Raw genomic sequence first — 27488 nt, forward strand, 5'->3', positions numbered from 1 at the left:
TCTGTCTTTCATATGCCTTTCCATACTTATTATTATTCTTTTTTAAAGTTTTTGTTTAATGCATCAGTGGTTCGATTAATCTCATTCAGCTTTATTTACCTAAAAGATAGTTGAGAGCTAGGTTTTCAATCTATAGTTCATTTGTCATTTATGAGGAGTTGTAGGTATGTTCACAAAGTAATTTATTCAATCTGAATAAATATGTCTGAATTAGTCGAGAAGTGCCTATCTTTTTTCTTCAACAACAGAGACACTATAAAGCCTAGACAGCCAATTAATAATAGACCTGTAACTTTTATGTGGATGATATCAAGTGAGATGAACACAGAACAAGACATTGATAAATCAGTAAAGATTACCCTACTTTGCAGATGTGGATGTGCTGACAAAGCAAAAAAAAGTCTACAGAATCCTATCATTCTTTCAGTGAGAGCACAGATACTCTGGGCTCAATTTTATCATGTGTACCTAAGTATTCAGTATTACTTGACATACTGTAAGGCATCTGAGACATCCTCAAGGAATTCATAGGTATGATATGGTACATACACTGTTAGATAACCATTCTGAAAGTCAAGCATCTCACATAAAGCCTATGGCAGCTTGAATTGCACCAGATACCTCTGTGTGACTGAAGTGAGTCTGTCAAAAGAAACAAGCAAGCATTCATGAACTGTATTCACACTGTTTCTGAACTTGGCTCAGAACGTTCTTAAGAAGTTACTCTACCTTATTTCCCTCCAGTAATCTTGCTATTTCTGAAGCTTAAGTGATAACTCTTGATGTTTCTTCTACACACACCAGTCTAAGAAAGACTGACAGGCAATAATTACATTGAATTTCAAAATCTATGTTTATATTGCTTAAACTAAAGTATCAAAACATTAGAAAAACCGAAACAACAAACCAACCAAAAAACTGCCAAGAACAAAAACCACCAAACCTTTGATAACGTAAAAGTCTTATAAAGAGACCACCAGCCTGACAACTACAACTTTTCTAGAGAGTTAACACCTTTTTAAGAGGTTGTTGGAAATTTCCTTCAGTCTTTAATGGTCCGAAAGTGTATGTTTTTATTCTCATTTCACACAAAAACTAGGTTTGATGAAACAGGTAATTAGTAACTAGTAAGCCAATCTCATTAGATAGTTTCTAATGATCTTAATAATCTTCCAACTGCCGTTAAACATTATCTCAATTGTAGGTTTCATAGCAAAAAGTATGTTTTATTTCAATTGCCCTTCTATTTTTCATAGTTTAACTATGTTGTTCTTTCTATTTAACAAATCCTAATATGAACAGTTCAAATCTACATCTTTGAAACATATTAAATGTTAATTGAACTAGTTAAAAATGTTTATTTCAAACATATTTGTACAATCATGTCCACAATCTCTCTTGAAATAAAGTCACATTATTCTTGAGCACATTGGAAGGGTAGCAATTAGTTTCAAAATTTATTCAAAGGAGTCAAAGGCAGCTTAAGGCTTTAGATTTTGACAGAATCTGAAACCTTGATTTCCTTTTTAAATTGTCACATTTGCAAAAGAGAAAACACTGTCTAAGGTTATGCTTTGTTTCTAACCTTTAGCTCCTTCCTGTTCTTTCTGTCATTCTCAATTTACAATGGGGCTTTGTCAGCCCAAGGGTCCAACCTCTTATCTTTGTGAAAAAAATAAGTGTATGGGAGAGAGACATAAGAATAATGGTATTGGTTCCACCATACAACCTTCTGTTACTAAAATAAGAATTAAAGACCATAATTTGTCCCCAGTAGTTTTGGGTTGGTTTTTTTTTTTTTTTTTTTTTACAAATTTGGCAGATGATTTAACACTGAACAATATTTTAACGATTATCTTATATTGTTATCACAAATAAATCTGGACTACCATCACACACATAAACTACGGAATAAGACTTAGGGTAGAGTTAATCAGCACATTTCTAAAAGAATTGAAGTCTGTATTGTTTTCATCATAGTTTCAAGAGTTTAGAAAGAATTCATTGTCAGAATGGGGGAAATATTTGGGTAAAATAAGCCATACATTCTGTAGCCAAGACACAGTTGTGACAGCCATGAATTAAAGTGCATTTGTCAGGAAATAATTAGGATGAGTTAACCTTGAACCCAAATAAAAATAGACTAAACTTGTGTAAGCAACAACAGTATATAAGCACAGTGTAACACTCTGATGGCTTGGCCAGTCACAACATCTAAGAACTTTATACAAGTATTTGTGCAATGCTATCACCAAAGGAGCAAAGAGACATGTAGCTGCACATAACAGAGATCCAAGCAACAAAAAAGTTGTGCAAGGATAAGAGAAACACAAGGGACTGCAAACAGGCAGAATGTCCTGCCAAGCGCTCAACGAGGTTAATTAGAAAACAAACAAACAAAAGGGATAAGCAGTATTAGCAGCAGATGGGACCCTACTTTTGGGAGAGGGACAAGAAACATAAAAATGTTAGGTGTAAGTGAGGTAAACTGGAGAAGTTAGAAGACAGCTCACTTCAGTTCTGGCTTCCCTCATTGAAGAACCCTCAAGGATGATCACCTTGATTTTCACAGAGAAGAACCACCCAGGACTGTTGCCATCAGAGCCGGAAACACCACCTCTGAGTTATTGTGTACTCATAATTAATACACAATACAAGTGTTAAGGATTAATGGTTTTGTCTGTATTGCGGTGACAATCAATGTGGAAGAACTCTTAGAAAGAAGTGTGCTGTAAATCAACTAATTTAATGAAGTTTTATTTCAAGGTTTAAAACTGATTTTTCAGTGTTCTAATCATTCCCATCACCCTGACGTCTAATTCCCTAACTGATATACAAATATATTTGATTGTAGGAGTTCTGAATGATAACCATTACAATTATTTTTTTAGTTTTGTCAATTACTGTATGTTCTATTTTTTCCATGTATTTGGTAAATATTGAACATATACTACAAATATTCATGTTTCCACAAAATTGCTTAAATATTTAAGATATTTAAGACAAAATACAGTCTAAATGACATATAGTTTGAGCTTGCAGATGAAGGAAAGAACAGGTGAAAGTTATAAATTCTCCACATGACATAGTACATAAATTATTTATTCACTTGGTTTCTGTTGCCAGTAATTGGAAACCATTCAGACTCAGTCAGGGTTGGTAAAACAAAGTGCATTCCTGTATTTTTTCTTTTCCTTCTCAGAATACTCTCTATGCTTTGTTTTTCTAGAAATAGATGGTATAGATTGTCATATGCTGCTTCCAAGACACCCAGGCATTTCCTTCAGAAATTTCTTCCACAAAATGTAGGCTCTTTAATACATATGAATAGTAGGAAACTTCAGTGAAGAAGTTTCAAGTATGAAAAACAGCTAGAACTGCTACTAACAAACAAAACACTGTTACTGAATGAAATTAATTTTTGTACAGAAGATTCTGTGACATTTCCTTCTATGTGGAAGACCTTGTTTTGAGGGCTTTTTAGGGCTAATCTATTTCATAAGGCTAATCCCAGGCCTTGTAGTATCTACAACACTTAGAAGTCATTCTAAAGGAGTTGTAAAATTACCTTTTTTAACTTTCAATTTAGTAAAAAGATTTGGATAAACTAAATGTGCTACTAGTTGATAGCAAAGATAGTTTCGTGGGTCATATGATGCATATCGCTATCTCCGCATTTATTTGGAATATATTTATATGTATTATATGTTTATGTGTGTCAAGTGTTTTTTTCCCTACAGATTTTGGAAGTACAAAGAAAAGCTTGAAAACATGGTCAGACTGTAATTCATGTAGCAACTATGAATCTTCAGTCAGCTTGAATCTGTCACAGGCAGCACTGACGGAAATTAATTGACTTGCATCTTAATGCACCCAAGACCTGTTCAGATATATACATGCTCTAATAGCAGGTGTCAGTACTGCATGTCTTCACGTGTGCTGTCTCTTTAGCAATAACTTCTGGGCTTCTCCTGAGCCTAAGAAGAAAATAAAGTGTACCACTCTACCAGATTATTTGAAAGAGAACATTGGCCTCTTTCTACTCCGATGGGAAAAAGGGCTGGAGTGTAGGGCTGAAACCATAATGACAGGGCTAAGGAGAGCTCATGTTAGGAAAAAAGAACTCCAAACCCATTAGCACACTGGTAAGAAGAAAATGTGAAAACCATTTCAAGCTGTCTTCTGGCCTGCTGCAGTGATGCTTTTCAATGAATGTAAAAGTCTTCATGTATTAAACTATTAAATTTTCCCCATATAAAATGTTCTTTTTTCTTTGTCTCTCTGAAAGGTAGCTGGAAAACTAGTTTTCTTTTCTGCACCTTAACAAGTATCACTTTGTAAGTCTGAAGCAAAATTATCAGAACATTGTATCAAATGTAAGTGAGCAAATCTGTGGAGCCATTTAAGAAATCAGACAATTTAGTGTTCCATATGTTACAGGAAATCTCTAACTCACACAAAAGTATACCTTTTCTCAATGGTATACAACAGTAGGTTAAATAGCAGTAATAGCCTTTTCAGCATGTTTTTACTCTTATAGATAATGTAGGTGTTTTGTATCTGGATTACAATTATTTCTAGTGTGGCTTCACTGGCATAAATGAATTGATTGGGCAGACTTACAGGAGAATTGATTTCAGCTCCTCCAATGTCATTACTCTGTGACAGTGAGCATTTGATCAAATTATATGTTCATAAGAACCAGCAAAGCTAGACTAAAAAGAAGCTGACTTTTTTTTTTCCCTGAAACAGAAAAAAAAAACCAAACGTGGTATTCTTACATCAGTCATCACAAACATAATAGGAGGTCCTTTGTAAAATCAGTAGGTTTTGGATGTTTAAAATTATCCATTCGGAATTGCTTCAGCAACTCCAAAATACAAGCAGAGACTTTCTTTACTTTGGCTTCATCTAACAGCATGAGATGCAACCTGCCTGCACCACTGTCGTGATTTAAGCCCAGCTGGCAACAAAGCACCACGAAGCCACTTGCTCACTCCTCCCCCCAGCCCTGGTGGGATGGGGAGAAAATACAAAGAAAATCTCATGGGTCGAGATAAGGACAGGGAGGGATCACTCACCATTTATGGTCATGGGCAAAAGACAGGCTCGACTTGGAGAAAAACAAAATCAATTTAATTTACTACCAATCAAATCAAAACAGGATACTGGGAAGTAAAACCAAATCTTAAAAAACTTTCCCCCCACCCCTCTCTCCTTTCCAAGCTCAAGTCCACTCCTGATTTTCTCCACCTTCTCCACTCTGGCGGCGCAGGGGGACGGGGAATGGTGGTTGGGGTCAGTCCATCATACCTTGTCTCTGCCGCTCCTTCCTCCTCAGGGGGAGGAGGACTCCACACTCCTCCCCTGCTCCGCTGGGGGGTCTCTCCCATGGGAGACAGTCCTCCATGAACTTCTCCAACGTGACTCCTTCCCACAGGAGACAGTCCACGAACTTCTCCAGCGTGACTCCTTCCCACAGGAGACAGTTCTGCACGAACTTCTCCAGCGTGACTCCTTCCCACAGGAGACAGTCCTCCACAAACTTCTCCAGCGTGAGTCCTTCCCACAGAGGACAGTTCCCCACAAACTGCCCTGGCGCGGGTCCCTCCCGCAGGCCACAGTCCTTCAGTCCCAGCCTGCCCCCAGGGAGCAGCGGCCATCTTGTGGGGCCTCCACCCCCTGCTCCGGCGTGGGCTCCTGGCTCCCGGGGCTGCAGGTGGGCATCTGCTCCCCCGCTCCCCTCCGTGGGCTGGGGACACACATCCTGCCACCTGGTCTCCCCACGGGCTGCAGGGGCATCCCCTCCTTCCTCCCTGCCCTCGGGATCTGCACAGGGGTTCCTCTCCCATCCCGATCCCCCGACTCCCGGCAGGTTTCCCCTCTGGAAACTGTTCTCCCAGAGGCGGCTCCAGCTCCCAGCCGGGGAAGCTTCCAGCAGCTTCCAGCAGCAGCCGGACCTGTGGACCATCCCTGCAACCAAAACCCTGCCACACAAACCCAAAACAAGCATACACCTCTTCAGTGAACGGTTTGATATTATGTCACATACAGACAGGTTTCCAAAGATTACATTGGTTCTGATGATATTCTAAACCCTGATTAAGAGACAGAATTCTGTATTCAGTGCTCTAGCAATAACACCTGTAAGCAGACTGAGACCCTAAAGACTGCAGGTGGCTCTCAGTTACATACTCATTCTTAAGTGCAAGAAATTTAGGAGAAAACATCCTATTTTCATGAAATCTGGTTGGCTCATGAATCTTATGCCTGTTGGTTAATATTATTAGTATCTCCATTTGAAATAATTTTCTTGAAATGTTGAATCATGAGAATCTCTTCACATACATATTAATGAATCAGTTATAAAAGTCACTTCTGTAAATAGATTGTGCACTGCCATTGGTACTTCTCTGGTAAATTTTCTCTGTAGGCCCCACATAAGAGCAGTGACAGTCCAAATTTATCATTTTATACAATACCTCAGTAGAATTTGTAAAATAAATTACAGCATATATTATAAACTTCAATAGCTCTTCCAAAGAAAACATTCTTAAAGCCTACAGTTGAAGGCTTCAGGAAGAATTAGTATGGAAGTGATGGAACTGGAAGTGAATATCACAATATAGACTGTTATGTATTAGCTCATTAATTTTGCTTGTATGTAGAACTGTTCAACTCAGTCATGTATGACTTCACAACTCAGAATTCAAGTCTGGGTTTTGTTTTACTGTGCTAGAAATGTGTTTATTTGGATATAAATGCCATAAAGACATAATTAGACTATATGAAAAGTAAACACATTAAGGGGTTTGGATATGAATAGAAGAAAAATAGTTAGACCATACGAATTATAAATATATTAACTCAATGAATATGTAATGTTTAGTAGATTCTTGCCATAACATCAAACTCCATCCATGTAGCATTTAATTTCTTTATTCTTCTTATAATTAGTGCTTAGAACCTTACTATATAAAATAATCTCAACAAAAGAAATCCAAATCAATGTGATCTGCAATTCTTGATCAATAACTATCAAGGTAATTTTGCAAACTACGACTGCTTAACTGTTAAAGTATGAAGTTAAATAATTTAAAGGTAAGGGGAACAATTTAAAATAAAAAAAATGACAACGTAATCAATCATGGTGTGCTAAATAATAACCACTCAATAAGAATTAATGAAAATAATATGCAACATGCATAATACTGTAAATGGATAAATATTAAGAGGAAAATCTCAGGAAAACATTAGAATCTGTAACCATATTTTAAAATGCACATACATGTATGTTATTGAAATTCCAGACAAGTTATTCATTGGAAACATCATACTCTAGGGAGGAATGCAAAACTGAAGAAAGGCCATAGTGACATAATTTAGTATATTAAGTGTCAGACGTGAATATAACCTTTTGACACAGGGTAATATCTTGAAGAACATTTAGGGAAGAAGTGTTATCAATTATTTAAATATTATACTATGTAGCTGTCACAGAAAACATTTCCCTTAATAAGATAAATGAAAAAATATCTACCTAGACTTTCCATGCCAGCTTGCCAATATAGCTTGTGGTTTATCAGGGTAGAGGAGCAGGTTGTTTGCTTCTACCTTTTCTTGCTGTTTTTCTTGCAGGGGGAGGAGGGGGTTTACATGAGAAAGACTTATTTTTTCTTTCCTTTGGGGCTGGACGGAATGTAGGTTAGAAGAATAGTCTTTTCCTCAGTTGATGTGTTTTGCATCAAAACCGGCAAATCTCAGTCGAGATTTGAGGGTTTATTTTGGGTTTCAAAGTTCATTCCAAATTAAAATTTATAGAAAAATCAAGGAATTCTTAACCCACATGAACTGAAGACACTATTTAATTTAAATGAAACCAGTGCTATAACAATGAATGTCAGTGTTGTTGGATTTTTCCCCCCTCACCCTTAGTATCTGAGGCAGTCTTCTTGATTTAAAGTAAGACAGGTAGAAATCAGTCAGGCTTAAAAAGAGCTCACAACTATATACAATATTATTATACATAGTCAGATTAAACAGATATTTCCAAAATTCATAAGCAATAAACTGCTATGGCTTTAAAAGAACTGGCTGTGCAAAAACATGCATTGCCATATGAGGTACACTAGGATACCTGAGACATGACCATGTGATTGGCAGACACAAAAGTTGTAGACCTACACTTTTGCAGAGAGGAACACGAGTTCAGGAAGACTACTCCATGGGTGATGTTAGTTTGCATACACAAACAATTACTCACATACAGCATAATACATTTGCTTAAGGGCATTTAGTCCATTTCAGTTAATGCTTTTGGGTGTCTGAGCATCTGTACATGGTTGGCAGATATGACATAAGATTTACAGGAGGACAATACTCCTCTATATTGTCAGCTGGAGTTCACAGAAAGCTATTTCACAGTCCGAATGACACTAGATGCCTATTTATAAGTAATCGAATCTTGTACCTGCAAGAAGACATCTACATTTAGGCACGTCTGTGTTGAACTGTATCCCATCTCAGATAATCAATTAAACATGCACTCTGCATTTGAGGTAGGGACTGAGTGAAGACAGAAGTAGAGATGTTACACTTTCTATCTGGCATCACTACTGTTCAAGTTCTTGAGTGTAAAGAGGCATAACAATATGTATTTTATGTGATACGTGTTTATAAAACAGTTAACACCAAGTGGTAGTTTATATGTCACATTTGCATGCAATATGACCTTGATATTTTTCCTCGTATATTCAAAGCATGACTGCAGATTCTTTTTTGTGCTGAATTCTTTCAGAGGTATGAGAAAACTCCATTGTGTTCCTTTCTACAAGATGATGATCTAGACATATAATCTGCTTGTACATACAAAAGTCTATGCCATTTGCTGAGTATGACAATGAAAATGATAAAGCAGTATTCTGGCCTGAAAATGCAAACCCAAGAATTACAGCCTCTGGTGACCATTCATCAGTATAGATTAAACATCCTTGCATGGGAAATGAAGTAATTGTTGTAGGTATGACACTGAAGTAAGTAACCAGGTTAAGAAACAGTGAATTTGGTTGGTGCAATTGTTGCATGGTCCATTTATGTAATGGACTAAACCACTGGCCAACAACAGATAAAATTCCCTCGAAAATCAGCAATCATATTCTAGCTCTACCATTTTAATACAACTTTATTCACTCTTTTTTATTCCCTAACCTGAAAACAGTATGAATAGCAGAAACATAAATTATAATATTTTTATTATATATAATACAACATAATAATTATATATTATATAATAGTTTATATTTTATTACAAAAATAGCTATTAAGATCACCAGGTCCAGTTAAGCAGCATACAATTAGAGAAAGGATATTGTTGCTTGATGTCAAGGTGTCTGACATATCTCAGGGCGTTATTGTCGTACCTATTTCTAGGCAACTTTTGTCTCCAAAGCCAAGGGGAAATTCTGCTTAAAAATGGAAAGCACAGTATGTCTCTAACCTGTCTAAAGATCATACCATTAGACTTCCATTCTCATCTGTTTTAATTCAGTTAATGAAAGATGCTCTGTGATTTTGTCATTACTGAAGGAATATTAGATGCACTGTGTTTTCTGATAGAATGTGAAATATATTACATATTATATTGAATTATTTTAATAAACAGTAAATAATTAAAAACAATTTCATTTTTAAGATTTTAAAACTCCTAAAAATTTGGGGGTCTAGCACAAGTAAACATTGTACAGAGATTTTGGACACATAGCTTACAGGAAGTACTTTTTTATATACATATGTATGTGCCCACATATATGTGGCTCATCTTTTTGCATTATTCAGTAAGTCTCAAGTGTCTGACTACTGCAAATATTCCCTTTATTCCACAATTTCCACTATGGCACAGGCTCCAGAAATACTATGACAAAAAAAGTCAGGGGACAAAAATATGACCATATGCTGTACTTCATCCTAAGTACAGTGAACACTTTCTAGGTGGGCTTTGTTTTTTTTTTTAATGCGATGAGGGAAAAGGCTGAGTACTTAAAGCAAATAAAGTTAAAAAAAAAGATGGATAGGTAAAAAAGAAGTGAGCGGAACAGGCGATGTCACCCCTCTGGATACTTACAGATTCCTTCACGGTATGTGGGAGACAGATTCAAATACTTCCCATTCTTGTTCACTAGTGACATATTTTTCTTCACTAGAATAAATTTAGTTAGCTACAAATGTGCACAATAAAAATATCTAAAACTCCTAGAAAAGGGAGAAGTAAAGCAATGGTCACACAAGCATGTTGGTATCAGAAAAACCATTGTATTACTCAGGCTTCTTTCTCCTAGCTGATGGCATTTTGTGGCTCCAGACTGAAACAATAAATTCTGTATGTAAGCTTGTGATGCTGGCTAGGACTAAAATCAGTTACATAAAGTAATTTATGTAGATCCTAATACTGTAAATTGAGCACCTTCAAATTCTTAATGCATTGCTTTTCCTACCTCTTTCTGAAATATCTGTGTTTGTATTGGGTTTGTGTGGCAAGGTTTTGGTAGCGGGGGGGGGGGGGGGGGGGGGGGCGTTACAGGGGTGGCTTCTGTAAGAAGCTGCTGGAAGCTTCCCCTGTGTCCGACAGAGCCAATACCAGCCAGCTCTAAGACGGACACGCTGCTGGCCAAGGCCGAGCCAATCAGTGATAGTCGTAGCACCTCTAGGATAACATATTTAAGAAGGAAAAAAAGCTGTGGGGCACAGAGAAACTGCAGCCGGAGGGAGGAGTGAGAACATGTAAGAGAAACAGCCCTGCAGACCCCTGGGTCAGTGCAGAAGGAGGGGCAGGAGATGCTCCAGGTGCCGGAGCAGAGATTCCCCTGCAGCCCGTGGGGAAGACCCTGGTGAGGCAGGCTGTCCCCCTGCAGTCCAGGGAAGTCCACGGTGGAGCAGATCTCCACCTGCAGCCCAGGGAGGACCCCACGCCAGAGCAGGTGGGTTCCCAAAGGAGGCTGTGGCCCCATGGGAAGCCCTCACTGGAGCAGGTTCCTGGCAGGACCTGTGGCCCCGTGGAGAGAGGAGCCCATGCTGGAGCAGGTTTTCTGGCAGGACTTGTGACCCCACAGCAGATCCACACTGGAGCAGTCTGTGCCTGAAGAACTCCACACTGTGGAAGGGACCCACACTGGAGCAGTTCATGAAGAACTGCAGCCTGTGGGAGACACCCCACACTAGAGCAGAGGAAGAGTGTGATGAGTCCTGCCCCTGAGGAGGATGAACCGGCAGAAAATAACGTGTGATGAACTGACTGTAAACCTCATTCCCCGTCCACTTGTGCCACTGGGAGCAGTAGGTAAAGAATCTGGGAGCGAAGTTGTGCCTGGGAAGAAGGGAGGGGTGGAGGGAAGCTGTTTTGAGATTTGGTTTTATTTCTCATTACCCTACTCTGGTTGATTTGTAATAAATTGATTTAATTTTCCCCAGGTTGAGTCTGGTTTGCCCGTGACAGTAATTGGCGAGTGATCTCTCCTGTCCTTATCTCGACCCACAAGCCCTTTGTTATATTTTTCTCTCCCCTGTCCAGCTGAGGGGGGGAGTGATAGAATGGCTTTGGTGGACACCTAGCATCCAGCCAGGGTCAACCCACCACAATGTTTTATTATACACACTCACAGGCATTTAAACTGAGGCCATAGCAGGGGAGGAGGTGGTTAGGGCTCAGATTTTTAGATAGCTTTCTGTCTAAAATAGTAAGTAAGCTTATAGCACAAAGCAGCTAAATATATCAGGCATTTATAGAAATCCCACTCATGTCTATCTGTGTCTTTACATGCTCAATTAGCTTTGAAAAATTGGCCTTACATGTCTAGGCCACTGTAATATAAGGAGTTTACAGCAGAGTTGGGAGTTGAATCCAATTTTGCTAAATATTAGATTAAATTCCTTAACCACTAGAAAATCCTTTGCTTTTGACCTAGAAATCTATTTAATGCTCCACCTTGGCTTAAGAAAACCAGAAGAAAAATGTCATTTGAGGCATTCTGTGCAGATTTATGTGAATGTTTTTTCTTCAGCAGCAGGGAATCAGAAAAAAATTTTTATTTGTAAAGTTGTAAACATTTAAAATGAACTACAATCTCTGTCCATGCTTTCAAGAGATACAGTCTGCTTATCCATTTAACAGAGTACTTTTTGGTAGATGCTACTGGGAATATGTGGCAAGATTATTTTTTCTCCTTCTCATCCCCTATGAGTGATCACTCCTATGCTTTGCCTGTAAACATTTCTTGTACTTTCTTTGCCAGCAGGCATTCAATCCTGCAAATTGAAACACATTGGCAATCCATTTCACATGCATGTTCAGACTCTTTCCTTTGCGTGGAGCAGGGTATGAGCTGCTGGTCTAACATAGACTATTGATGCCTATGTGAGTGAAAGAAATTATCCCATGGAACATGTGTCTGGTCTGTGTTTGTGAGCATAGCTTTCTGTGAACACCTAACTACTCTATTTTAATTCTGGATATGCTAATCTATAAGAAAATATAGGCAAGGTCACTCAGTGCTGTACTGTTCAGCTGCTCTGAACAAGGCTCTCTGGGATAATAAAAACAGATTCTGGTTTTGTTTGTCTTATGTTGTTACCCTCACATGGAGTCCTGGGGAAAGAGAAAGCATAAACTTAAGATATTCAAGTGGGAAAAGACAAAAATAGAGTATTAGGTTGCACAGTGTAGATCCCTCACTGAATGAGACTAGCTGGGGAAGGATCTGAGTATTGATGCTTTTCTATATGTCCCTATAGGTTTTCCCATGGTTTCATTTTTGATCGAGCACGAAACGTATTGACAGAGAAGGAAAGGAGTTCTCCAATTCATGACATACTTAAGCAAGCCCTAGAAATTGGATATGAAATAGCAGCTTATATTATCTGGTTAAATAAGCTTGACGTAGTAGACGGCACAGAACAAACCCAATGGTTTTAGTGTTTTGTAGGACATTCCATCTATTTTTTGCCTCCACCTAATTTCAGTGTATGGACAAAACAGTAGCTGATGTCATAAAATAAGTTACTATATCCTATCAACTTAAGTGGTTTAAAAAGTTATCTCAAGGCAGAAAGGTTAAGAAAATAAGGTGAAGTGATAAGACAAGCCAATAAGGGAAGAACAGACACCACACTTACAAACCAGAAAGAACTGGTCAGGGATGTGAAGACTGGGGGCAGCCTTGGCTGTGGTGACCATGAGATAGTGGAGTTCAGGATCCTGAGTAGAGAAGAAAAGGAAAAAGCAGGATCCCAGCCTTGAACTTCAAGAAAACAGATTTTGTGCTTGTTTGGGGACCTGCTTGGAAGAATCCCAGGGAGAAAGCCCTGGTGAGAAGAGGTGTCTAGGAGAGCAGGTTAATTTTCAAGGACCACATCCTCCAAGCTCACAGACAATCCATCCACACAGGCAGGAAGTCAAGGAAGGGTGGCCAGAGGCCTGCATGGATGAACAAAAAGCTCCTGGCTAAACTCAAACTCAAAAAGGAGGCATACAGGAGGTGGAAGGAGGGACAAGTGATATTGAATTAATATAGAAACACTTCCTGAGTATTCAGGTATGGTGTTGGGAAAGCCAAAGCCCATATAGCGATTGGTAGAGGTTTGAGAGCTGGAAGAAAGCAAACGTGGCTTTGAAGGAAGGAGGATCCAAGGAACTAAGGCCAGTCAACCTTTTCTGGATCCCTGGGAAGGTGATGGAGCAAATAATCCTGGAAACCATGTCCAAAGATATGAAGGACACTTGAGATGTATTGACTAATATAATTTTCTGTCATACAAGCTTTTATGTAAACAGTTATTCGCAAAACAAATATGTGATTATTAGTTATCAGTTTTGACAAAATTCATTCTTTTGAAAACTGACTCTTGTCTAGAAATTTTTGGGGCACTCTGTGAAAGAGAAATAATATTGTATAATTTTGCTATGTAGTTCAGCTAGTGACGAGTTTGATTCAGCTCATCCTAAAGTAAACATCTCCAATATATTGAGTGAATGAATCTTGCAGAACATGTTAGCTTACCTACTTTTTCCTGATGGTAAATTTTCTGTGGAACTTGAAATACAGTTATATTTTCCAAATATTTTTTTTTTTTTTTTTAAACCAAGATATTCCTGTACATTATTTAGAATAATCATTCATGTGAACAGAAAAAAGAATTTGGAAAAGCAGGTATTGTTGAAATCTTTAGTTTCTGGTAGGCTCTGTTGTAGTCAAAGGACCTTGGGATTATAGAAATTGCCTAAAGGTTACTTCTTTCTATTAAGTCAGAAAACAGCTGCTAGTATAAAATCCCAGGAAGGGAAGAGAAACATGGAAGTCTTTCACAAAATGCATCCCCTAATTCCATCCACTTTCCATTGTAGTTAACACTTTTAGCCTCTACATGCCATATGCTGTTTCCCTATTCTCGGTTGCAATGACTAACTTCAGAAATAGCTGGAGTCATAATATCAAGAATAATAAATACATAAAAGTTTTCCTTTTATTTTAACTATCTTTAGATAGCAAATAATACACTCCAGTTCTCATATCACCTGTTTGAATGCTTTCCTGGTCTAAACTATCATAGTAATAGCTATAAAAAGAAGTAAACACATAAACCAACGTTGCTGATACAGAAAATTGCACTTCACTTCTTCAGACACTAAAATCCCTTATGGGGCAGAGAGATCTAGGTAGATGCCTCTTCTGGATTTGGCTGCAGCCTCATTTGAACAAGTTGTATTAATCCATCGAAGTCAGTTATGAACGAAAAGTTCAAAGAACCATGTTCAGGAAAAAAAAAAAAATATTCCAAAGAACTATATATAGAAAAATATTTGTATAGTATGTATATCTATATGTATGTGTATATAGTTACATATATATGCACAGATATACTATATATACGTATGCATCTTCAACTGAAGTGTGAATTATAGACACATCTAATGGATAACAGTAGAATAATGCAAATATTGCTTGAAAAATATACATAAATAGTAATGCTGACAAACTTAATAGAATTATGAAAGACTTAATGCTAAAATCATACATTTTAATAACACTGCAAAATACCAAGGCATCCAGTTACTAAGGCTACATTTTGCCAATGCTGCAGATATTAGATTGCAAGAAGAGAGGGTCATACTGCATTTGCAAAAGTAGCTTGGAAAAGCATGCAGGTATCTCAGCGTAGATAGGAATTCAAGGCCAGAGATATACTACTCTAGGAGAGAATCTATTTTTTTTTTTTTTTATTATGTAATCACTACCACTAGTTTGCTTTACTACAAATATGTTAAATTGAGGTACTTAGTTTACCATCCTATTCCTAGGTAGGCATGACCTGTAAAATGTAAAAATGTGTCTAATATGTAAGCAAATTTATTATAGCTTTATTATTTTTTGGTTGTTTCTTTCTAACAGTGCAGATGAGACGTTAATTTCCTTTACCATCTCTTGTGTATGTTCATTTTATTTGGTTCTTCTCCTTAAATGTCTTTTTAGATGAACATAGGTTACAATTTTAATTTGCACAGATGCCTTTGAAAAATCTAGAAATGTGTATTCATCCACAAAACTCTACTTGTATCTTGCATCATTTCTTTGTATACATTTTCACTTATATGGTACGATATGAGAGTGACAGGTTTGGTTTTGTGTTGTTGTTTTTTTTTTTTTTTTTATTTATTTTATGTTTGCATAGTGTCTAAACAAATAGCTCCTAGAGGTTTTAAAATCTACAGTCAGTTTTCTTATCTTTCCAATTCAGGGTCAGTGCATTGCTCTTGGGAATGAGTTATAATTCACAAGGTTATGCAAAGACAGGGAGCAACAGGAGCGTGGCTGTTCCCTGGGAGTCAGCAATAGGATCCATCAGAAGTCCCAGACAAATGGAAGGGGTGGATCAAATCCAGGGTCCATCTGTGTTGTCCAGGCAGAAGCAAAAGGAGACAGCACTGGAGACATGGATACAACAGTGGTGTAGAGTCCACTGAGAAGACAGCTATGGAGACAAATACAACATATATCCAAGGGATTGAGCTAAGAAACAAGCTAAGCACAGAGTAGAGCTCAGAAGACAAGGCTAGAGATAATTACACCTGCAATATACTCACACAAGGACTGGAGGCCAATAGCTGAACTTCAATGGAGCTCCCTAGAGTACTAGGCTGAGGATATGGGTGGAGGCCCCAGAAGAGGCTGGTGAGAGTCATTAAGGCCTGTTAGTGCATTCAGGGCCCTGACACTCAAATTTGGTGACACATATGAGTTCAAAATGGAGACTTTGTCCATATCATATACCTCTACAAAAGAACAAAATAAAAGATGGGTGAAGATCATAATTGTTTATGATGCTTTCATACTATGAAAATACAGTGCATCCCACAAGTGCTGTGGTTATAATGAAAATGATCCATCACCTTCCTTCTTTTTTTTAATATGTAATTATTTAAATAATTTCTTTAACTATTTTGATCAAGAGGTTCCAGTAAAATTTCTCTTCTATTGATTCAACTAAATACTGAAACTACAAATTACAAATGATTATCCCGTAGAAGGTGCTACTGATAGAAATCATTGATTAAAAAACCAAAGAGTTAAAAGTTAGAACAGGAAGAAGGGAAAGATTAAGATCACTGTTTCTCAGGTTAAGTTCATGAACTGTGTAAAAAATTGCAAATTCTTTTACAGAGAAGTAGTGGTTGTTGACAGATTTCATGGACTACCCTAACTGTAACAAGGTAACTCCTTGTAACCCCAAATGTGACAAATGTGATTTTCTATAACATCTTATATAGCAATTTAAATTATATAGGATGATCAATCTACTCAATTTGACCTTGTTGGAAACTTGAAACTTACTTTTATATTAATGTGAATGACAGACTGACCAAGGCTGATAATGCTCTGTAGAATTCTTCCTGACATACCTCCAAATTCTATTATGTTACAACAAATGTTCTGTCATTTTTTTACACATCATTTTATCTGAATAACCTTTCTTCAGCATCCTTCAGTTCTAAGTTTTACTATTATGTCAAAAGCCTTACAAAATTCAAGACAGCAGGTTCCCCCCCCACCCCCCTTAATTTTTCTTCCAGAGAATACTTTAATAGCAAAAAGATGCTGCAGATATGGTAAGTACAAGCCAAATCTGAAATTTGTGAAAAATAAACAACCTGTGTAATGTGGTACATAATAAACCATTTTCATTTGAGTATGATATATATTCAGGATGTCTTTTGAGCATGTTTTTAGTATTAAAACCTTAGGACTAATCTCAAAACTGCAAGACTGTGAAAAGATTGACAGTCTATAATACAAGCCTATTAAACTACAGGTGTTTGCTCTGCCACAAATACTGATGTAGATTCTGACGCTGACATTGATGACTCCTATATATTGACAGCTAAAGATGAAAGACTGAAACATAGACACAAGGAATCCTCTAGACATGAATCCCTTGGCACCAGACTATTTGACAGCCCTAATTATCTTGACTGGAAGATAAATGTCTAAGAGCTCATATGGGTTTGGATTTTGTACTATAGTTTGTCAAAACTGTTATGTCTTGTTAAAGAAGTATGTGAATTTAATTTCTTGGGGAAAAGATTGTCATTGCCAACATAGCACAACTTGAAAAATGTTGAAAACATCCTATTTAATCATATAAACTTTGCATTTTTTTTTTCTAAATAAAATTGAAGTGAAGTTAGACTGCTCTTTAATTTTGGATGGCTTCATCAGGGGGTACTACATACGAAATAGGTATAAGGACTGTGATCTAATGCAGAGGATATACCTGTAGTGTCACAAATCCTGTGGTTTTTACCAACTTGCCCAGGAACTGCTTCTCTAACATGAAAGAAGTCTCTCCATGCCTGAATAGTTATATTTATTCCCTCTAGATATTTCTGAACTTTACCATTAAAGTCATGTCTTTGAAAACATAATTTAATATCTACCACATAACAGTCAAATAGTACTTACTATTGTAAGTCAGATAAGAATATATAAAAAGCAGCTTCCATACAGTCTACATGAACTTATGTCATGCAATTCAAGTTTTTAATGTCAGTATGAGGCTAGTTGGAACAGACTCATTAACAACATTGATGTTTTTTAAATATGTTTCAGCATTTCTCCTATGAAAGAACGATATTTTCATTTATTTTTAGATATGAATAACAGTCCTAAACAGAATAATCTTAAAAAAAATAAAGTCCATCTTCACTACTCTCATGAACATGCTTCTGTGTTCTTTCTTTGTATGATAAAGATTCATGTTAATGATATAGTAAATTTTACAACCTATATACTCTATGTATATTCTTTACAGAGAGTTCTGATCTTTTTTTGATCTGCATTTGCTTAACTATGCAAGAATGAAATTTCCCTTTTCTTCCATAATAAAACTCGAACCCTACTTTGGAATACTTCTGTAGCTTTCTTTAAAATTATTTTGATATCTCACTTCAATATGGTGCTAGCATAATCAAAAATGTTCTTGACGCCACTTCAAAAAATATCTGTCTAAAACCCAGTTAATGATAAGATGAGATAAATGTTTGTTGGGGTTTTTTTCAGTGCCAGAGAGGTTAAAATTTCTAATGTCAAAATAACATTCTTTGAACAAAAAAGAAAGACCTGAGGTAGTCATTCTCAAGTCCTCTTTTTTTAAAGTAAGCAATTACAGAATACAGTTCACCTGATCCTAAGATAAACATCTAACCTTAGTCAGGTTAATTAAATCTTAAAATTATCTTTTTTTTTTTTTTTTTTTTTTTTTTTTTTTTTTTTTTTTTTTTTTTCCCCCTGTATTAACAGAAAGATCTTAAAATTGCCATCTAAGAGTTTCACATCTACCTTGTAACTATCAATAGTTGGGTACTGTTGATCTTCCTTTTTTAGTCTAATGCTGCTCTGCCTCTTCCTTCTAGCCAGTAGGCTGCTGAAAATTACCTATTTTTAAAAGATTAATATCTCTGTTACTAGATACCTCTGCTCAAAGACAGATAGGTATTTGAGGTTTGTACATGTCCCTAGACTTGTTTCCCTATAGAGTCAGTTGACAGAGCTGGGCCACTTAGTGCAAGAGACAGATTATTTGTGAAAGTCATCAGTAATGTCTACATCTCTTCATTGACTACACAGACAATTCTTAAGCCTTTTTAAAGGACTAGACCATCACTTCTCAAGCCTCATCAACACCCATGTGTTGGCACCTTCAGCACAGAATAATTTGATTGCCTGTGTTGGTGATACTGTGCTGATTGTTTTTTGTTGGAAAATAATTAACATTTGTTTTGCTAGTAGTCCAAGTATTGACTTTCTATATTGCAGTCTGATTTAATAAAAGTATCTGTTTTATTATAATTTAAAATTGCATTTTATCTTTTTAATGCCTCTCTTAATTCTAAATTAAATAAGTACTACTCACCTCACTCTACAAAAGTTGACAATGACAAAATTTGAAACTTGTTGACAAAATGTAGGCAAATATTAAACCAGTGCTTTTTATTATTTTGGATATTCAACAACATCATCTAATTAAATGACTCATTTTTCTCTTCAGTATAGATTGAAGTAGACCTAACCATGCAAAATGAAGTAACCAAGATTTCATGTTGCACATCTTATCCACGTTTGTAAGTCAAGACCTTTAGATACTAGCATTTTACATACAAAATTATGATGCTTAACCATCCCAACCATTGGAGGCTTTACAGTCAATAATCAAAGAGGAAATAAAATTTGTTTGCCATTGCGTTGATAAGCAGTAACTAATTTTCAATGTTGTTAATTCAGCAACTCCATTGGTCAAAAACTTATCTCAAATAATGGAGCAAAATACTACTACTATGTTAGGAATTTGGGTTCTATCACCTTGTTAGCAGTAGGAGTGAAAATACTGTTGAAATGGATGAAAGCAGTACAGAGGTATCTAATGAATAGTCAAATTAAAATATGTGTTTAGATATATGTTCTTTTGAACAAAGTTAGTATTGTTAATTAATTAAAAAAAAAAAAGGTTTTCAACAGACTCCATCTGCCAAAGCCCTTCTAAGTAAGTCTTAGAGAATCTACAGGTGTTGTCATGAAAGAAGCTTTATTGCAGTTCTGTCTGAGAGTGTAAATCATAACCACCATATCTCAGGCTGAGTTTCTGGAAATTAACCTTCATGCAGGACAATCACTAGTGAATATTATTTGCTTGCTTTTCCGTTGGATTTCATTTTAAAAAGAGCTGTGTTGAAGAACAGTTATTTTACTATAAATTATTTCAATTTTGTGAATCACTTGTTGAAAACAAAATATATTTTAACATAAAGGAATACAAAATACTGTCCTCAGTAGTGGATTGACCTTGGCTGGCTGCCAGACACACACCCTGCTGCTGTCTCAGTCACCCTCCTCAACAGGACAGGGAGAAAATAAGATAAAAAACGTTGTTGGTCAAGATAAAGACAGGAACTGGGAGAGCTCATATGCTAGACCAGTCCTATCTTGAAGGACTGCAGCCTGTGGAGAGGACCCACACTGGAGCAGGGAAAGAGTGTGAGGAGAAAGGAGTGCCAGAGAGGAAGTGTAATGAACTGACCATAACCCCCACCCCCCTGCGCTGCTCAGGGGGATGCAGCTGGGTATGAGTTGGGTATGAAGGAGCGAAGCTAAGCTTGGGAAAAAAGGGGGTTGAGGGGTGCAGGGAAGGTGTCATAGTTTTTTGTCTTTTTTTCTCACTACCCAAATCTATTTTCATTGGCAATAAATAAAATTCATTTTCCCCAAGTCAAGTCTGTTTTGCCCATGTCGGTAATTGGTAAGGAATCTCAGTGTCTTTATCTCAACCCAAAAGCTTTTTCATCTTATTTTCTTTCCCTGTACTGTTGAGAAGGGGAATGAGAAAACATTTGGGTAGGTGTCTAGCAGCTGGCCAAGGTCAATCTACCACACTTATTCATTAGTAGGAATATACTTCTTATGGTAATGCTGTGGTGCTTGGTGGACTAAAACAATACACACAATGCACAGATGAAAGTGCTTGGTAAGAATCATTTCAACCTGAAAAGTACCAGTCTGTGCTTGCTGGCAATGAGATGATTTCTAGAGTTTTCTGGTAACACATATCCTCAAACAGATTGAGACCCTTGGTCAATGAAGGTTTAGCCTTGCTGTTAATTTCTGATATCTAAAAGCCAATCACTATTTCTCAGTCTTGCCAATCTCTGTAACATATTCTTCCACTTAAGCAATTGTGACATATATTTGTACTGAAATGAGCTAGTTTTTACAAATGTGAGCATAAAAAGCAGCTTCTGAATAACAAGAATAATGCAGAAGAACAATAATGTTCTGCTGAACACTTTATTTTGTGTCCTTTTAGTAAAATAAAAAAAAATAATTAAATCAAACTCATCAACTCAGTTAAAATGTAACAAGTCCAATAAATAGATACATATAGAACTGTTTTAGAAGTGGAAAGAAATCAGAAAGCAAACCAGAAAGCCATAGTTTAAAGAAGATCAAATGAAGTAAATTTTCTTAGCTAGGTTGCTAGAAAAAGAACACAAGCTTTGGCAAGGTTTGAAAACCTTTTTATCTATCTTCTTTGGCATTTCTGTAAGTGTTTGAATTACTGTGTGAAAGTATGGCAAGTTGCTGTTAAAAAGCTTAAAAACATCTCACATAACAGATAGATCTAAACCACTATAATTTGCGCAAAACCTAATGATTTTTGAGGTCCTAGCTAGTTTTAAATGATATCATATTTCTTCTTTGAACACACCTTGAAAAGATACACTTGTAATATTTTTATTGGCAACTAAGCTCTCTCATGTAGAGGTGTACAAATTTTACTGTATGTGAGAACGACTAATATATAGCTAATGAATTAAAATAAGGAATTCAAAGTAAATGTTCAGTTTGAACGACTTAGTTTCTTAAATGCATATTCTTTTAATTGAACAAATGAGTCCTAATTTCTGCAGTTCAATTAACAGAAATGAAATTTGTTATATTTATTTAAAGATAGTCCAATATTTAGACACTGATCCTATTGAAAATGTTTTATGAATAGTAAAAAGTATTAGGAGATAACCGGTCATGAAGCTTTTCACTTCATAATTCTTCCTCTGATTAAAAGAGAATTGTGTCAGAAAGGACCGATACTTAGTTATTGACTGAGTAAGAGTAAGTAACAGAGCTGGGGAAACTAGTCTAGATATTCAAAACTACATTGCACAAACTATTCAAATTATACTAACTAGAATTCACTTACTATTGGAGTGTCATACTCCTTATCTGCCATCTGTTGCAAGATGTTTCAACCCAACTGTAGAAAGTCTATTCAAAACCTTGTTAACATATATGATTATAGATACATAAATTAGATATATAGATATGTGTGTGTGTGTATGACTGCTTGTGTGTGTCTCTGTAAGGCATGCTCAGCTTTGCTACTGGCTGAATGTGTGAACAGGGAAGCAGCAGCCGGTTCTCTCAGCCTAGGACAGATCCTGGGTCCCTGGGTGCACTGGGATGGGCTCCAGCAGCTGGTGAGGAGGAATTTCCTCCTAAAACCTCTTAACAACAAAAAAATAAGCATATTCAAGACAAGGCACATCCTTTTCCTATCATTTTTTGGCCCATTTGAACCAAGGAACAAAAGGAAATTTACCTATGGCAGAGATCATAATTGCCTGATCCCTATTCTGTGTATTAGCCACTGGACTATTTCTAATTTCCAAGCAACAGTAAGTACTTTCTTTTCAAAAGAAACTTACAACAATATTCGTATTTTTCTCCACTGAGTAGGAACTGTAGTGTTCTAGCACAATGACAGATGGCAAAATCAGTGTCTGTGTACTCCTATCATAATTTGCAACAGCAACGGCAAAGAAAAAATCAGAACCTATTATAAATTAGTCATTATTTTCTCAGTTTTGTTTCTAGCTGCCTGTTCAAGTTGTAACTGGATAAATTTGGAACAATCTATAAAAGGGCAGTTATGCAAGAAAAATATTGTGTGATGAATTAGACTCTTCCTGTACAGCACACAGCTGATTGCAAAACAAGGATGCAATTTCATGCCTTTATAACCAACATTTCAAAAAAGGTATAATTTGAATTTCACACTTGTCAGCAGTGATCATGATCTAGCTTAGCCTTTTCTTGGGTGAAAATGTTTTGCCACTGGATTCCTAAGTTTATCAAAGATTCTGTCCTTCAGACCTTAAGTAACTTCTGTTTTGTCAGTCACTTCTGATTAACCCCAGCCCATCAAAGAATACTGGAGTTAATCCCATCAGTTTACCAGAGTGTTTATTTTCAGTTTCTGCCCAGCAAAGCAGCAATAATACTTAGATTTTCCTTTATAAACAGGAAATTTGAAACCTTAATTATGACACTCTGAGTAACACCACTCAGTTCAGCTGGACTACTTGCCACCCTGTGTTTTCTCAGCCTGAGTTAAGGTATTAGAACACATGTGCTGACTACTGGTTTACTTGCAGCATTGTCCACGTGTTTAAGCACCCATTATATTCCATGCAAATCCAGTCAACACAATTAATGTTGCCTTAAGAGCTGAGAAGGAACTACTTACTTCAACAGAAATAAGCAATGCTCTTTGAGACACCTTAACAAATACAAGACATCCATGACAGATTGGTAGATAAGACAGTTAATGGGGGTCCCTTCTGCAGCTACAGCTGAACTTGAGGTGGGCTACCACAGAATGTAAAGTGACACTATGAACGTACATGAACCCACATAGACAGCTGAATCCTGCTCTCCACTAAAACCACTTTAAGGTGACAATATCACACTGAGAAGTCATTTCATTGATCCTGAAGATATAGGTCCTCCCTAAGGAAAGTGTGACATATATTCGGCATTTATGAAAGTATCACTTAATTTGATTGCTTCAAAATAATACTTATCAAATCAGCCAATTGTTTTCATGTTATTTATTGCTTTCCTTAATAGCTGGGTGATCTACAGACCTTGTCAATGATATTCTTTCAGGAATTTGAAAACACAAAACAAAACAAAAAGGCCCAAGAGGCCAAAAACTAATTCCAGAGAAATTAAATTCAATTGCAATGTTCTGTGTTCAGCTGCGTTTTCAGATTTTATAGTTTTAAAGCTATCTAAGCTGGACCATTTTATTTTACACTATTTTAGTCTCTTAATTGAAATGTATTAAAATATGGAGTAGCATGTGTGACAGCAGTCTATATATATTATGTCAACATTCCTAAACTTAGCCACCAGATATGTTACTTTAAAAGAAAGGTGAGCAAGTTACTTGAGTAGATCTGCTTTCCTTATTCTCATTTTGATTTTCATTAATTGTACTAACATCTCTATCCTTCTTTTGTTGTTTCAACCAAGTTGTGTATTAGGTCTATAATTATTCAGGTCATCTTGTTTGCCCTTCTATGTACTCTGATAAGACTAACTTCTGGAAGTATTCTGGAACTTTTCCAGTGTTAAAAGATGTTTCAAAAAAACACCATAATTTCTCCTGCTCTTTGTCCAATTTTTCTAAAAATCTTGGATGCCAATTTGAGTGAATTTACAACATAAAAATACTTGTACTCCATAACTGTGGTTTTAGATTCTCCAGAGATATATTAGGAAAATAAAATACTTCCTCATTATTGCATGATAGTAGTCAATTATCTGATTTTGTTTTCTAAACACACATAACTCCTTTTTTATTATTACTGTTATTGACTATGCTACTATATATGTCTAACAATGGACCAATGTTAGATATAGGATATTCTTCCAGCTATTATAAGAAATCCTTCCTGTGACATGCTAGCTACAGCATCTTTCTTCCTGTACTCCTTTGCTGCCTTTCATACCTTTTTCCAAGTATTAAATCCTAATTCCTACTGCTTTAAAATGTTCTTTTTCCTAGTTGTTATATGGTATTTTTAGTGATGTTCTCACTACTTCCAAAATACTACTAAGTTCTGGAACGGAAAGGGTTCTATGGGTCAAGATGAAAGAAACAAAACAAAAATTGATTTTTTTTCCTCAATATTTAAGGATGGGAATGAAACCTCACTAATTATAAGTACATGTCAGTCATAGACATAGTATTTATGTTGTAATTTGTCACCAAACTATTGTACATTACATAGAAATTATATTCTTGCCAAGGCCAGTATTAATCTAATATTTTAAATGTTAGTTTGAACATAACTAGTCAAACAGGCCAGGAGGTTTGTAGAACGCAGACTGTACAATTTGATAAGGAATTGAGAAAAAAAAATATTACATGTGATCTTAAAAAGTCTTACCTTTTACTTCTCCGAAGGAAAGCTATTTAAGAATCTCCAAGGAAAAGAAGTGAATGAAATTAGCTATCCCTTTTAAATGCCAAATGTTGTGAGAACTGGTCTACTTTTTGTTCCTTCATTTGTGTCATCTCTTTAGATATAAAATGAGACCAAGAATATTTACTACCACAGGAAACAAAAAAGTTTCTTTCTTTATTAATTTAGCAGTCAATGCTGTAAGATCCTGAAGGACATTTGTCTCTGTAGTAAAAAACAACACTACTTTAACACTTGGCTTCTTTTCCTATTTAACCCAAAGACCTGTGAGGAGTTTATTAATTTAAAAAAGATATTTTAGATCATACACAAAGACAAGGAGAAAAAATATATTAGTTACTGGTTTCAAAATAAAAGTAGGATATTTGGCCTGGGGAGAAAATATTACTCTATTTTTCTAAAATCACTTATTAGAGTCCTAACTTTGAAGACATAATAATTTTACTAGTATTGTCAAAGATTTACTTTTTTTCCCCGAAACAACTGCTTTCTATCCCTGTTTTAAAGCCAACATTCAAGATTTTTTTTCAATGGCAACTACATGTCAATGTCAGCTCTAAAGTTCATGTAATTTTTTAAGTAGACACACGATGGTCCTTTAATTTTTGCTAACGACTTTTCCACAAAAGATTTTCAGGTCACCTTCTTAATTGCCTATATGTATTTCAAATTAATACTGAGATCTAAAGATACTCATAAGCAAACATATTTTTTAAGGCCCTCTTGATCTTCCATATAAATTGTAATCACAATGCATTCTCTTAGTGTTATGCTCACATCACATATGAAAAAGCTTAATATGAGTGGAAAAAAAAACACCTGTAAAAAATATTTTAAAAGACCTCCAATATCTTCTAACATTTTTTTAGATTAAGTAGGTATTAAAAATGTCTCTCTTGCAATGACAACTGATAAAATGCTGTAACTGTTTTTCAGCAGAGAGTTGTAAAAGTTTTAACAGCTAAACAGTTTTGTTTATCTGATACTTTTAAATCATAAAAGAAACAAGTGGTTGGCATGGTTATCCTGACAATGAATATTTAATTCCTATTGTATTTGTTATGTAAGAAAGAAACTTTTTTGTTTCCTGTGGTTTGAAAACATAGACTAGGTTTCTTTTTTTTTTCCCCCATAGGAACTTGGGATCCCAGCATCACATGAATACATGAGCAGGGCAAAAAAATGATCTGAAATAGTCTGGCAATATTATGAGTTTTGGCTGACATAAACCACTAGCCTTTCTATCATGAATAATTTCAAAGTCTGAAGTGTCTCTACAGTAAAGACACTGAATTTTGCAAAGTTATCCAGGCAGCCTGGCTTTTGACAACATACCCAGAAAAGGAGGGTGTTGATAGTTGTCTTCAAGAGTTCACCTCTTAGTTTCAAAGTTGTTTTTCTGCTCTGCATATCAGGCAGGTCTTCTGGCCAGCCAATACTTCTGATGCAACAAATCCCTAGCAGGCAGTCTGCAGTACAGCTCAATGAAGAGACGTCATATTATAGCAGAGTAAACACAAAAGAAAGACCAAGGAAAAAGACTTGTAATACATCATTTTTAATTAAAACTAATTTAATTTATGAGGTGTTTGGGTTTTTTTTTAAGTATTGTACAATCAGAATCATAGTTCTTACATTGGCTAAGCTTATGGAGCTCTTCATATTCCCTTCACAAAGTTCAGTATGAATTTAGTATCCTTGATGACACAGTTTGCTTTTTATGCCATAATTACCAAACACAAAAATCAAATGTACTGCACAATACTTCTAACTATAAAATAGCATTTCAGCTCCAAGAGAAGGAACATAATGCTCTGACAGAAATGAACTTACATCTTAATAATATTTCTATGAATAGAAGAAAGCTTTTACTGTGATTAAATTCCAATCTGGTTATCACTCTATCATATCAATTTTATTTCATATTTCTATGTCTTTTCCAAGCAAACATACATGAATGAGAGGGATTAGTTACCTTGTTTGAACGATGAAGGTCAGTAGATACTAAAAAATCCAACCAATATGATCTTGGAAGATATTCACATTTGTAAAGACATTTCTTTTATACCTAATAACATTAATTTTATTAAAATATTTTATTTCCTTTAACCTTTGGCAAAGC

This window comes from Accipiter gentilis, chromosome 13, assembly GCF_929443795.1.
Source record: "Accipiter gentilis chromosome 13, bAccGen1.1, whole genome shotgun sequence".
NCBI lineage: Eukaryota > Metazoa > Chordata > Aves > Accipitriformes > Accipitridae > Astur > Astur gentilis.